We start from the raw sequence: 10480 nt of genomic DNA on the forward strand, positions 1-10480 counted from the left end.
CTACTCCTACATCCCCGTTCCAACTAGCATCAGCCTCAGTTTTCTGCTCCATTGCTAACAGGGCTCCATAATCTAAACATAAGTGACAACAGAAAGGGATGGCTCATATTCTTGCCTGACTTTCTTGTCTTGTAAAGATTATATCTTTTTACTTTTTGATTATGGACTAAAATGGGAAAAGGACCATTTTAAAAGCCAAGGACTGTGGAAGGGATTGCTGCAATTTTTTAAAAACAAACTGCCAGGACTTATTGTAATTGCTGTTAACAATGTTCTATGTTCCCAGATGCAGATGTGGAGCAATGACAAGTTGCTGATGACAAGGCCTTCTGCCTGTCAACAATTATGTGTTCGGCTCCAAGGTAACTGAGCAGTTTGTGGGTGTGAGCAAGATAGTCAAATACCTTTGGACCTTTAGAACTGAAATTGCTGCCTTTCGCTCTGCAGTAAATAAACCCAAAGCCTGAAGAAAGGCCATTAATTTTCCTCACTAATTGCATTAATTTGTTGTTTTAATCAATAAGTTGGAGACTATACATGAACTAGTCACGCTGCATCTCCTGCAGGAAAGGGAAAGTACCTGAAGAAAAGAGAGATCATTGAACTTTAGGTTCTGGAAAACCAAAACAATCATTTTAGTTAACCATGTGGACAGGGACCATTGAATTGTCTTCTCAGTTTTACCTTACACCCATAACCTCAATGTTTTTTTGTCTGTCTGCATGTGTGTGTGTGTTTGGGAAGTTCATAAGGTGATTGGGGGGGTGGGGGTTAGAGTTTTAACTGGTAGAATTATATTTGATTGATTTGATTTATTGTTGTCACATGTACCAAGATACAGTGATAATGGTTGTTTGGTATGCTCTACAAGCAGATTGTACCATACAGAATGCATCAGGTATACAAAACAGAGTGCAGAATACAGTGTTAGAGCCATAGAGAAGGAGCAGAGAGAGATCAGTATGAAAATTTGAAAGGTGCATTCAAAAGTCTGATAACAGCAGGGAAGAAGCTGATCTTGAATCTGTATCTATGTGTATTCAAACTTTTATATCTTCTGCCTGATGGAAGAGAGTGGAAGAGAGTATAATCAGGTGGGATGGGTCGTTGATTATGTTGCTTTTATTATGTTATTATGATTTCCTGCAGCAGTGGAAAGTATAGATGGATGCCTGACCAAAGAGCTATATATCGACAGTTCACCTGAAAAGCTAGAATCTATTTAATTATAATAAACAGTACTTATGGTTAAGTACAGAAACCTTGTCCATGTGTTGTTATTAACTTGGTTCTATTGACAGAGTAAATTAATGAATTTTGTATAGTTTTGTATGGACAAACACTTTAAAAGTTTTTTGATGACTCCAGAAATAACAAGACTCAATTTCCATGCAGTACCCAGTTAGTCATGACATCTTCCATTGCGATTGCTACTCCCCACTCCAGAATGACTGAAAAGTACAGTGTAGACAAGTGGAGCTAAGTAATGTTAGTCTTATTTGTTTCTGTCTGAAATGAATTTTGTTATATGTACCAATATCAAGCTAATGTGCAGATGTACCTCACTATCTACACATAATTTGAATAAACACTTTGAAATATTTTCTCTGCCACAGTCATGGGAAAATCAAGTGTTTAAAAATTCGACATAATTTAACAAGGTTCAATGGATGATAATGTTAGATGAAATCAAATAAAAAGAACATTAACAATGCATTTTTTCAGAAACCTTTTATAATCTTACAGTCATAATCTTCATGCTTTCTTCATGCTTAAAATTAAAGATTACATCCCTTGACCACTAATCACTGTCACTGGAATGAATCCCAAGCTAGTAGTGTGAAACATTAATTACAGTGGGTATAAATATGTACAGTTATAAATAACTGCAGAACAAGTAAATCATAACCTGGGAAAGAACTGCTGTATTTTCTTGTAACATTGCAAGTCAGGATTCCTTTCTCCCATCCATATTATGATGTCACACCTCTCTAAAACATGCTATAACATAAATGTAATGTAATTTCTGTCTAGATTTGCTGACACTATTGTCATTGGTGAAACAGAAATTAAATTAATTGAAAAACAAGCCTCCATTTTACTAAATAATTACATTGAAAAATCATGTTTTACATCAGTTCTAACTGCATCAGTACAGCTCAACATTTTTTAAAAGCTAAAAATATTCCTGCACATTCAGTTGTAAAAGTAATTCCAAATTAAAATGAGCTATTCTGCATTTACGAAATATCATAGCTTTCTCCAGCTTATGTACAGTTTATTTGTTAAGGCACTATTACATGCTCGGTTATTGCAAGACATTAATGATTCCCTCATTTTCAAATTAGAGGTGCTATTTCCACTGAAGTGTACAGTCCACTTTCTCCTGCTGCCGAGTGTTTCTTCTCTGTTCCAAAAATAGCAGTGAGCTAGTTAATGGTGGGAGACTTTGTCTTGGGCCTGGTATTGTCCAAAGGCTTGATACTATTTTGATGTCAGCAGGGTCTATTGACCCCATACAGTTCATCCAGCAGCTGATCCCAGAGGAGCTGTGGTAGTAAAAGCTCACTGAAACTCTCTGATGACCCCTGTGGTCTTTCTGTCTCTGTGGCTCATTCACAGTTTCTCTCACCACCATTGGTCTGCTCCTCAGGCTAATGCACCATCCTGGAACCAATGGATCACTTATAAACTCTGCAGTCCTGCCACATCTAGTGATAAATGGTGGGAGACCAAATTTTAATTATATTGGTTGGGTGTTAACAAGGCATGAATCCTTGTCAATTGGCATTTTGCCACTGTGTAGAATCTTGACGTGTCATTTGTGAAAAACATTTAGGACACAGTGAGATGAGCTTGATGTGGAGTTAGGCCTCTCTGCACTTGACACCTGATCTGCTATATATTTAGCCATAGCCCACTTCACTCAAACACCTGTAAGATTCTGCTCAATGTTTTGGACTTGATGAAGGGTCATTGAGCAGAAAAACATAAGCTATAGGAGCAGAGTTAGGACATTCAGCCACTGTCTTCATCTTTCTTTTGTTCTTATTCCAGATTTCCAGTGGCTTTAGTGTTTACCTCTCATTATACATTATATGTGCTCTCAGACTCTCTTCAACTGACAAATCCCTCAGTTCAATAATAGCTATCATTACAAACATAATTCTCTTTCTGCAGATCTTTATTTCTCAATTGAGAGCTCTGAGAAGCATCTTAAGGGGAACATAAAGCAGGACATCAGTGGCCCCTGTCCCTGATATTTCATTCTTCAAAATAAATAGATAGAATGTCTTTGGTCTCCAGTTTCCTGGCCTGAATTCTCTGTGAGGATTATGCTTTCCTGGCTGTACCTGGTAACTGAATGAACCTTTACATTCATTAACAGTTCCTAATTCGCAGATAGCCCCTTTGCTACATATGAGGAGTTTTTACGACCAACGTGGGGAGTTGGTATTTGGGGCACATTTTTCACCTGTTGCACTCTGGAGCAATAGAGGGTGTCTTGAGAGTTCCAAAATTATGCTGGAAAAGAGTTCTAAAAGGGCTTTGGCAGAATTTACAACAACTGAGAGCTGATGTGAATATCCGTGAAAGTAGTGCTGAAGGAAGCCATTTGGGCCATTCTGTCTGCACCAGCTTTCTGACCATTTTGACTTTGTACCAATATCCTTATATTGCTCATTTTGATTAGAAAATTTTAAACTGGTGTGTAGATTCCAAAGAAACGTAAACCTTTGTCGTTTCTTTAACATTCAATTCAGGTTGACCCTTGGAGTTCCACTTTCAATCTGGCAGACACTGGGACAGGCAGCATTGAAGTCCCATTTCAGATGTGTGCAATGCACCTTCCTAACCTTGTTCGTGGCCTGTATTCTGAGACAGGATTTAGAACGGATGTGGATTTTATGCACTTGCATCAGCCAAGTGTGCCTGAGAGTTTTTGGAATCATAGACTCCCTACAGTGCTGAAAGAGGCCATTCAGCCCATTGAGCCTGCACTGACCCTCCCATCCAGACAAAGCCCCCTACCTTATCTCTGTAATCCTGCATTTCCCATTGCTAATCCACCTGGTCTGCACATCCCTGGACACTATGGGCAATTTAGCATGGCCAATCCACCCGACCTCTGCATCTTTGGATTGTGGGAGGAAACTGGAGCAGCCAGAGGAAACCCACAAAGACATGGGGATAATGATCAAACTCCATACAGAGTCATGGTTGAATTCAAACCTGCTTCCCCAGCGCTGAGGGTAGCGGTGCTAACTACTGAGCCACCATGCAGAGTTTGGTGTACCAAAAGAGGAACGTGGTTACTTAAGTAAGGAAATGTGATCATAGTCAATGAAGAATTTGTTCAACAAAACGGAATAGATCGTGTTTTCATGTGTGGTTTTGATCATAAAATGAGATTGGAATATGTTACAATTTACAACAATGGATGAAAATCACATGTCTGATCTGTTTCTGATGTGTGCACTGATGGAAGGGGACAACATTTCTGTTTGGAAAAAAGTCCACACCTGCATATGCACAGAGTTATTTTTGAACAAAATCTTGCATATGGAAAAAGCAAATAACTGCAGATGCTGGAATTTGTATGGAAAACAACAAATGCTGGAAATCACAGGGGTCAGGCAGCTCTGAAGAAGAATCATCTGGACTTGAAATGTTACCTTGCTCTCTCTCTCTCTCCATAGATGCTGCCTGACCCACTGAACTTTCCAGCATTTTTTTGTTTTCTTGTATTTGGAAGCTAGTTTCCAAAATACCTAACTGTTTCAGCATACTTCAATGAAATTTTCCATGTCCCAACAATATGATGTACCTACACTGCCAGCTTCTTTGTGCACATAAACAGAAAAAAAACACTCAAAATATTTTGATAAACATTAGTGTGAGAGTTTATTCTTGTCATTTTAGATGTGATCTACGTCATATGTTAAGAGCACAGTTTTACAGACTACATCCTGGAAGCCACTGTTCAATATACCAAGGTGCAGCTTATAAATTGACCACTACTGGTAATCACACTGCAAACTACACTTGAAATTGTACTGGTTTTCCACAGACAAATTATGGCTCAAGTTGCCATTCAAATTCATTTGCTTAATCACAAGCATAAATCATTTAATGAAACTGCTTGATCAGACATTTCAGAATAACCATATTAACAGCCAAATCAGGGAATTCATATTCCATGAGGTGCACCTGGCTGACGTCATTACAATCACTACACTGGGGAGTAGATGGGATTTTGTTTTAGCACATGTTTTGAAATCTTTCTTACTGTACGGTTATCTTTCGATAGCTTGGTTTATTTTATCTTTATCCCTTTGTGCAGCAACACTCTGTTTTAATGTTAAAATCAAACCTGCAACCTGTGTGATTATTTTCAGTGAAAGATTGTCACGTTAAATTAGAAACAAAGTACATTTTATCAACCAAGATTTCCTTCTATTATATGACTTACCAATGGTAATATCATCTTGGATCAAAACAACAGGACAATAATCTCATCCACAAATCAATGTGAACCATCCCTGCACCATCTCCCAAGGCTAGTATACCAGTTTTTGGATAATGAGACCAAAACTGTAGCAATCTAACTATGATCACACCAAAGTCCTGTTTAATTGTAGCAAGATTTCCTTTATTGTCTAAATTATTTTCAATAAATGTTTACATGCTATTTGCTTACATAATTATTTGCCGTATCTCATGCTAACTTCATTTTTCTTTTCATTTTGGAATATAAATTTCTTTGAACATCAGCATTTAAAAAATTCACAATTCGTGTTCCCAACACAGGAAATGGGTACTGCTGTTAAAATAGACACTTTGACACATCTGCAGATGTGCAGTTGCACCTGTGACTTCAAGTCCTTTGCAAAAGAAAACCAAAGAACTGTGTTCGAGAATTATTTGTGAGTTGGAAGTCTTCAGGAACACCTTCCAACATTTAATTCACACATAGTATTGCTCTGCATAGCATATATTTAATAAAGCTTTCAATTCAGAACTATTTCTCTCATTTGTTTTTTTAAGTAAGGAGAGGAATGGAGGTGGTTAGAAGATTTAAGTGTCACCATTAAGCCGTGGAAGTAATATGAAAGTGTTATTAATGTCTTAGGCAGTTTTTTTTCCAATTTTGTGACTGAAGTGGGGTTTATGCATCATTCCATCTAGTAGTAGCATTGGCTACAAACAACAGCCTTGAAAATACCTCACCAGTTTTTAAAAATGTAAGGTGCTTTATGGTAGAGGTACAGATGGGGCAAATGCTGTACTTATCAGAAGAAAACCATGATCAACAAACAAAGTAAGGGACAACTTGAAGAAAATGCATACAGAAATACGAAATACTGTATGGCACAAATTTTGGAGACTGAGAGGGACATGACAACAAAAGTTGATAGAACAAATATTAACAGCTACGAAAAGGGAATATGAAAAGAAATTTGCAAAGGCTATCAAAATCAACGCGTAAATGAAACCAAAGTACTTTGGAACCTGGAGATTTTCTCCAACAAAGCCCATGTAATTGTTTTTCAAGATAATCAGAGAGAAGCAATTTAGATTTGCAAAGGTAGGTCATGCTGAATAAATCTGATTGTTTTTATGAAGGTGTGACTAAAATATTGAGAAGAGAATATCAATAGATATTATATGGTCCTGGATTGTGCGTTCAACAGTGAAGTAATAGCATTTGCCACGACATTCATGTAATGATCTTTGTGGTGTGGATTACCATTTTCCAATGTCAGTTCGGATCTGGTGCCAAGTCAAGGGAACCTCCAGGCATCCAGCAATAGTGATGTAAACAAGCAGGCTCTGATGGCAATCACATACATGGGGTAAGGAAATGTCTGTGGGTATTTCAAATTGGCCTTCAATTGAAACAAAAGGAGCATAAAGGAGGCCATTTCCTGCAGAGGCAGTGTTAATTGCTGGGTTCCAGCCTGTCACAATCTCACCAATACAGGGAGCGGTGGGAACCTCCCCTTACATGGCTCTGGGATCTTTTTCTGCCTGAGTAAGAAGATTTATTATTCACCCAAAAGACAGAACATTCAACAATATAGCACAAACTCCCCGCATGCCTCCCACCACTCCAGCAAGCAAAGAACATTAAAAATTGTTTGTAATTTATGCATCAAATATCACCACCAATATTGTCAATTTGTGCTCCTGAGATGCTGCTGGGCCTGCTGTGTTCATCCAGCCTCACATTTCATTATCTTACATTCTAATGTTTTTGTGATGGCACCAGTAAAATATTTCTTCAAGAACATATTTGTACAAAGAAAATTAATTGCTGAAATTTGCAGAGTGAATTGGACATTTGCAATAAGTTGCCTGTGCACCAAAAGTACATAAAACACACATTTTGCACAAACTAAGTTTAGTTTTGGTGCAATAGAACCAATACTGACAGCCTCATACATATGACATAAATATATCCCTATTCATCTAATTGAATCATGCATCCATCTTATCACTAAATTTAAATCATTGTAAGGTCATAAATAACATTTATATTACATCTTTCACAATCTGAACATCTCAGAGAACATTACCATCAATTTGAAACTCCCAGGAAAGAGGGCTAATACTTACGCTGACAATGAATTCCTAAGCTCACACGTGCATTGATCTCCGCAGCTACTGTTTTGATGGAGTGTGCACCTTTGTATTCATTGTATCTGTTCTCTGAAGTGCAGCTTGTACAATACCTGAAAGGATCATCTTCCCCTTCTTAACAGGTTGTGAATGGCTTATCCTGTTCTCTAAATGAGAAAAGGGGCCAAAAGAGAGGGATTTCATATCTACAAAATATGTGTCATGTGCTGTTGCATTATAGGGCCCACATTTTTGCTAATGTTTTTGAAATTACCGTCTGAGCCAGCTCACTAACAAATAACATATACAGCACAATGTGTTTGCTTCTTAGAGAGATAAAATAATTACTCGGTGAATTACCCTTGGTCACTCTGGTACAGCTCCTGTGGTTTTATAAAATGTGCCAGTGGTGGATAAGGCACTGAACAGGGATACTTAATGAAGGAAGAGCATTTAACCTTAGAACTGGGAAAAGAACTATAAGAACATTTGTAACATTTGGTGTATAACAGGATCTAGACAAAAACAAGATTATTATGTATCTGAGATACTTAACTATATGCTGTTTGACTGCAATTTTAACATTAGCATTTTCTTAAATTTTCTCCAGCATTTCCCATTATCGTGCACCTAATCTCCAGGCAAGTGTAGTTAAGAAGACTTGTATTAATCTTCATTGAAGTTAATACTGAAGCAGGAGTAGATAGACTAACAGAAGTGGACAGGCTACTTCCTCAGTAGTCACTTAATGCTGCATGGGGCTCTGTTTTGTTTAACGACAAGAAAAAGACTTACTAAATGATCTATAATCAACCAAACAATGCTTTCCACAGGAAAAACAAAACAGAACTACAAAACACTAAAAACTGGTAAAAATAAAATTTAATTTCTTCAGTATCTAAACATAAGAGCCTGATTATAATTTTAATAATCCCAAGAATCTGAGCTCAAAATGGTTTGTAGTTGAATGTTACTATCAATGTTACTAGCCTTCCTCTATCAATAAGAAACTGAATACCGTATCTAACCTGGAGAGGTGATTGTCTGTCTGGAGTTTGCATGTGCTCTCTGGGTCTGAGTGGGTTTCTGCCAGGTGTTCTGGTTTCCAAACATATCCCAAAGATGTGTAAGTTAGGTGAATTGGCCATGTCAAATTAACCATAGTGTTTAGGCTTGTGTAGGTTGGTTGAATTAGCCATGGGGAAAGGCAGGGTTAGTGTTAGGGTAGGGGAATGGATCTGGTTGGGATGTTCTTCAGAGGCTTGATGTGGATTCATTAGGCTAAATGACCTGTTTCTACAGTGTAGGTATTCTATAAATAAACCAACAGCATGGGTATTCCAGTAGGCTATAAAATGTTAGCAAGACAATATTTTCATATTACTGTATATTGAAGGCTTTAAGTTGTGAGACAACACTTTTAATTATTTATTAATAATCAAACAGGATGATTAGGCAAAACCATTACTTTATTGTCAATGCTTATCCCACTTAAGCAATATGTACTTATAGGGTATTTGCAACATTTAGTTCTACCAGATAATGGTATAAAAACAAGGCATTAGTTTATTTTCAATTATTGCAATTTTGGATTCACTGCTGACAATGCAAACAGTAAATTGTCAACATCTCAATTAGAAAGCTGTTTTCCTTGGTTATTCACAGGTGGCTTTCTTGCTCTTTGTGAGTCAGAATCCTTTGACATCCCAGAGTTATATGATAATTATTAAAAAGGAAAACAAAATTATAATGTAGTTCCTTTTTTTTAGTCATTGATGGGTTATGCTTACCTTTACTGAAGGCATATATTATTCCTGCTCTTGTGCTATAACTTATGGTAAGTATGTCAGTACACCTTTAAGAAACATGTTCATCACTATAATACCATGATGATGGGACAGTGTAGGGGGAGGGGCTTAGATTAGTTTACAGGTCGGCGCAACATCGAGGACCAAAGGGTCTGTTCTATGTTCTATACTGTATGTAAGCTTACCTCAGATCACTTGAAGCGTGACGCTCTGCTGGGAGCAAGATGTTCTTATGTATATTAGCCCAGATACAAGTATTTGTACAAAACAGTCAGAGATAAAGAGTTTCTGTTGGATTCTTCAATACCACAATATCCATACTCAATTTTTTATGTTATACAATATAATATGAACATTAACCGCAGGAAAGCAGCCTGCTGGAGATGGAACTCACCAGTTCTCACTTACTTGCAAACGTCCAGGTTGCCAGCATTGGCTGCAGACACAATTAGATTTGCATCAAAACTTTAAAGTTTCCAGTGCACATAATTGCAAAAGTTGGTAACATTATTTGAGCATTAGCCTCAATCATACATGTCGGACAGAATTTAATGCCCAACATCATGGTCAGCAAATAATCAGAAAGGAGAGTGGCAGCAGGGGTCCCTGCCATATTCTGGTCTTCACACTGCTTATATTGGAACTCCCAGTATACACCCTTTACTCTGCTGTCAATTGAGGACCTAGAGTGGGCAATTCTGCTGTCACTTTAAGTTCATATCTTCTATTCTCTTTTAAGTAAGGAATTTGGTTTTCTGAGAGAATTTATAACCATAATTCAGCACTACTTTCTCTCCCAAATACCATTTATATTCCATTCAGTCATTTGTCTCTTCATCATCAAGTACGAGGATACCCTTCCATGAAATTTGAAAACTAAACAGTTTGTGCAGATTTTTAATGGTTTTTTCCTGCTATATAGAGATGAATTTTAGCTTTGAAAATATTGTTGATCACATTTGCAGATGAACATTTAATGCATTTATTTGTCTCATTTTAACAGAGACAAGAATACTTGTGACTGGGAGAAACATGGATTTCTGGGGCAT

Source organism: Stegostoma tigrinum, chromosome 2 (genome assembly GCF_030684315.1).
Source record: "Stegostoma tigrinum isolate sSteTig4 chromosome 2, sSteTig4.hap1, whole genome shotgun sequence".
In the NCBI taxonomy this organism is placed as follows: Eukaryota; Metazoa; Chordata; class Chondrichthyes; order Orectolobiformes; family Stegostomatidae; genus Stegostoma; species Stegostoma tigrinum.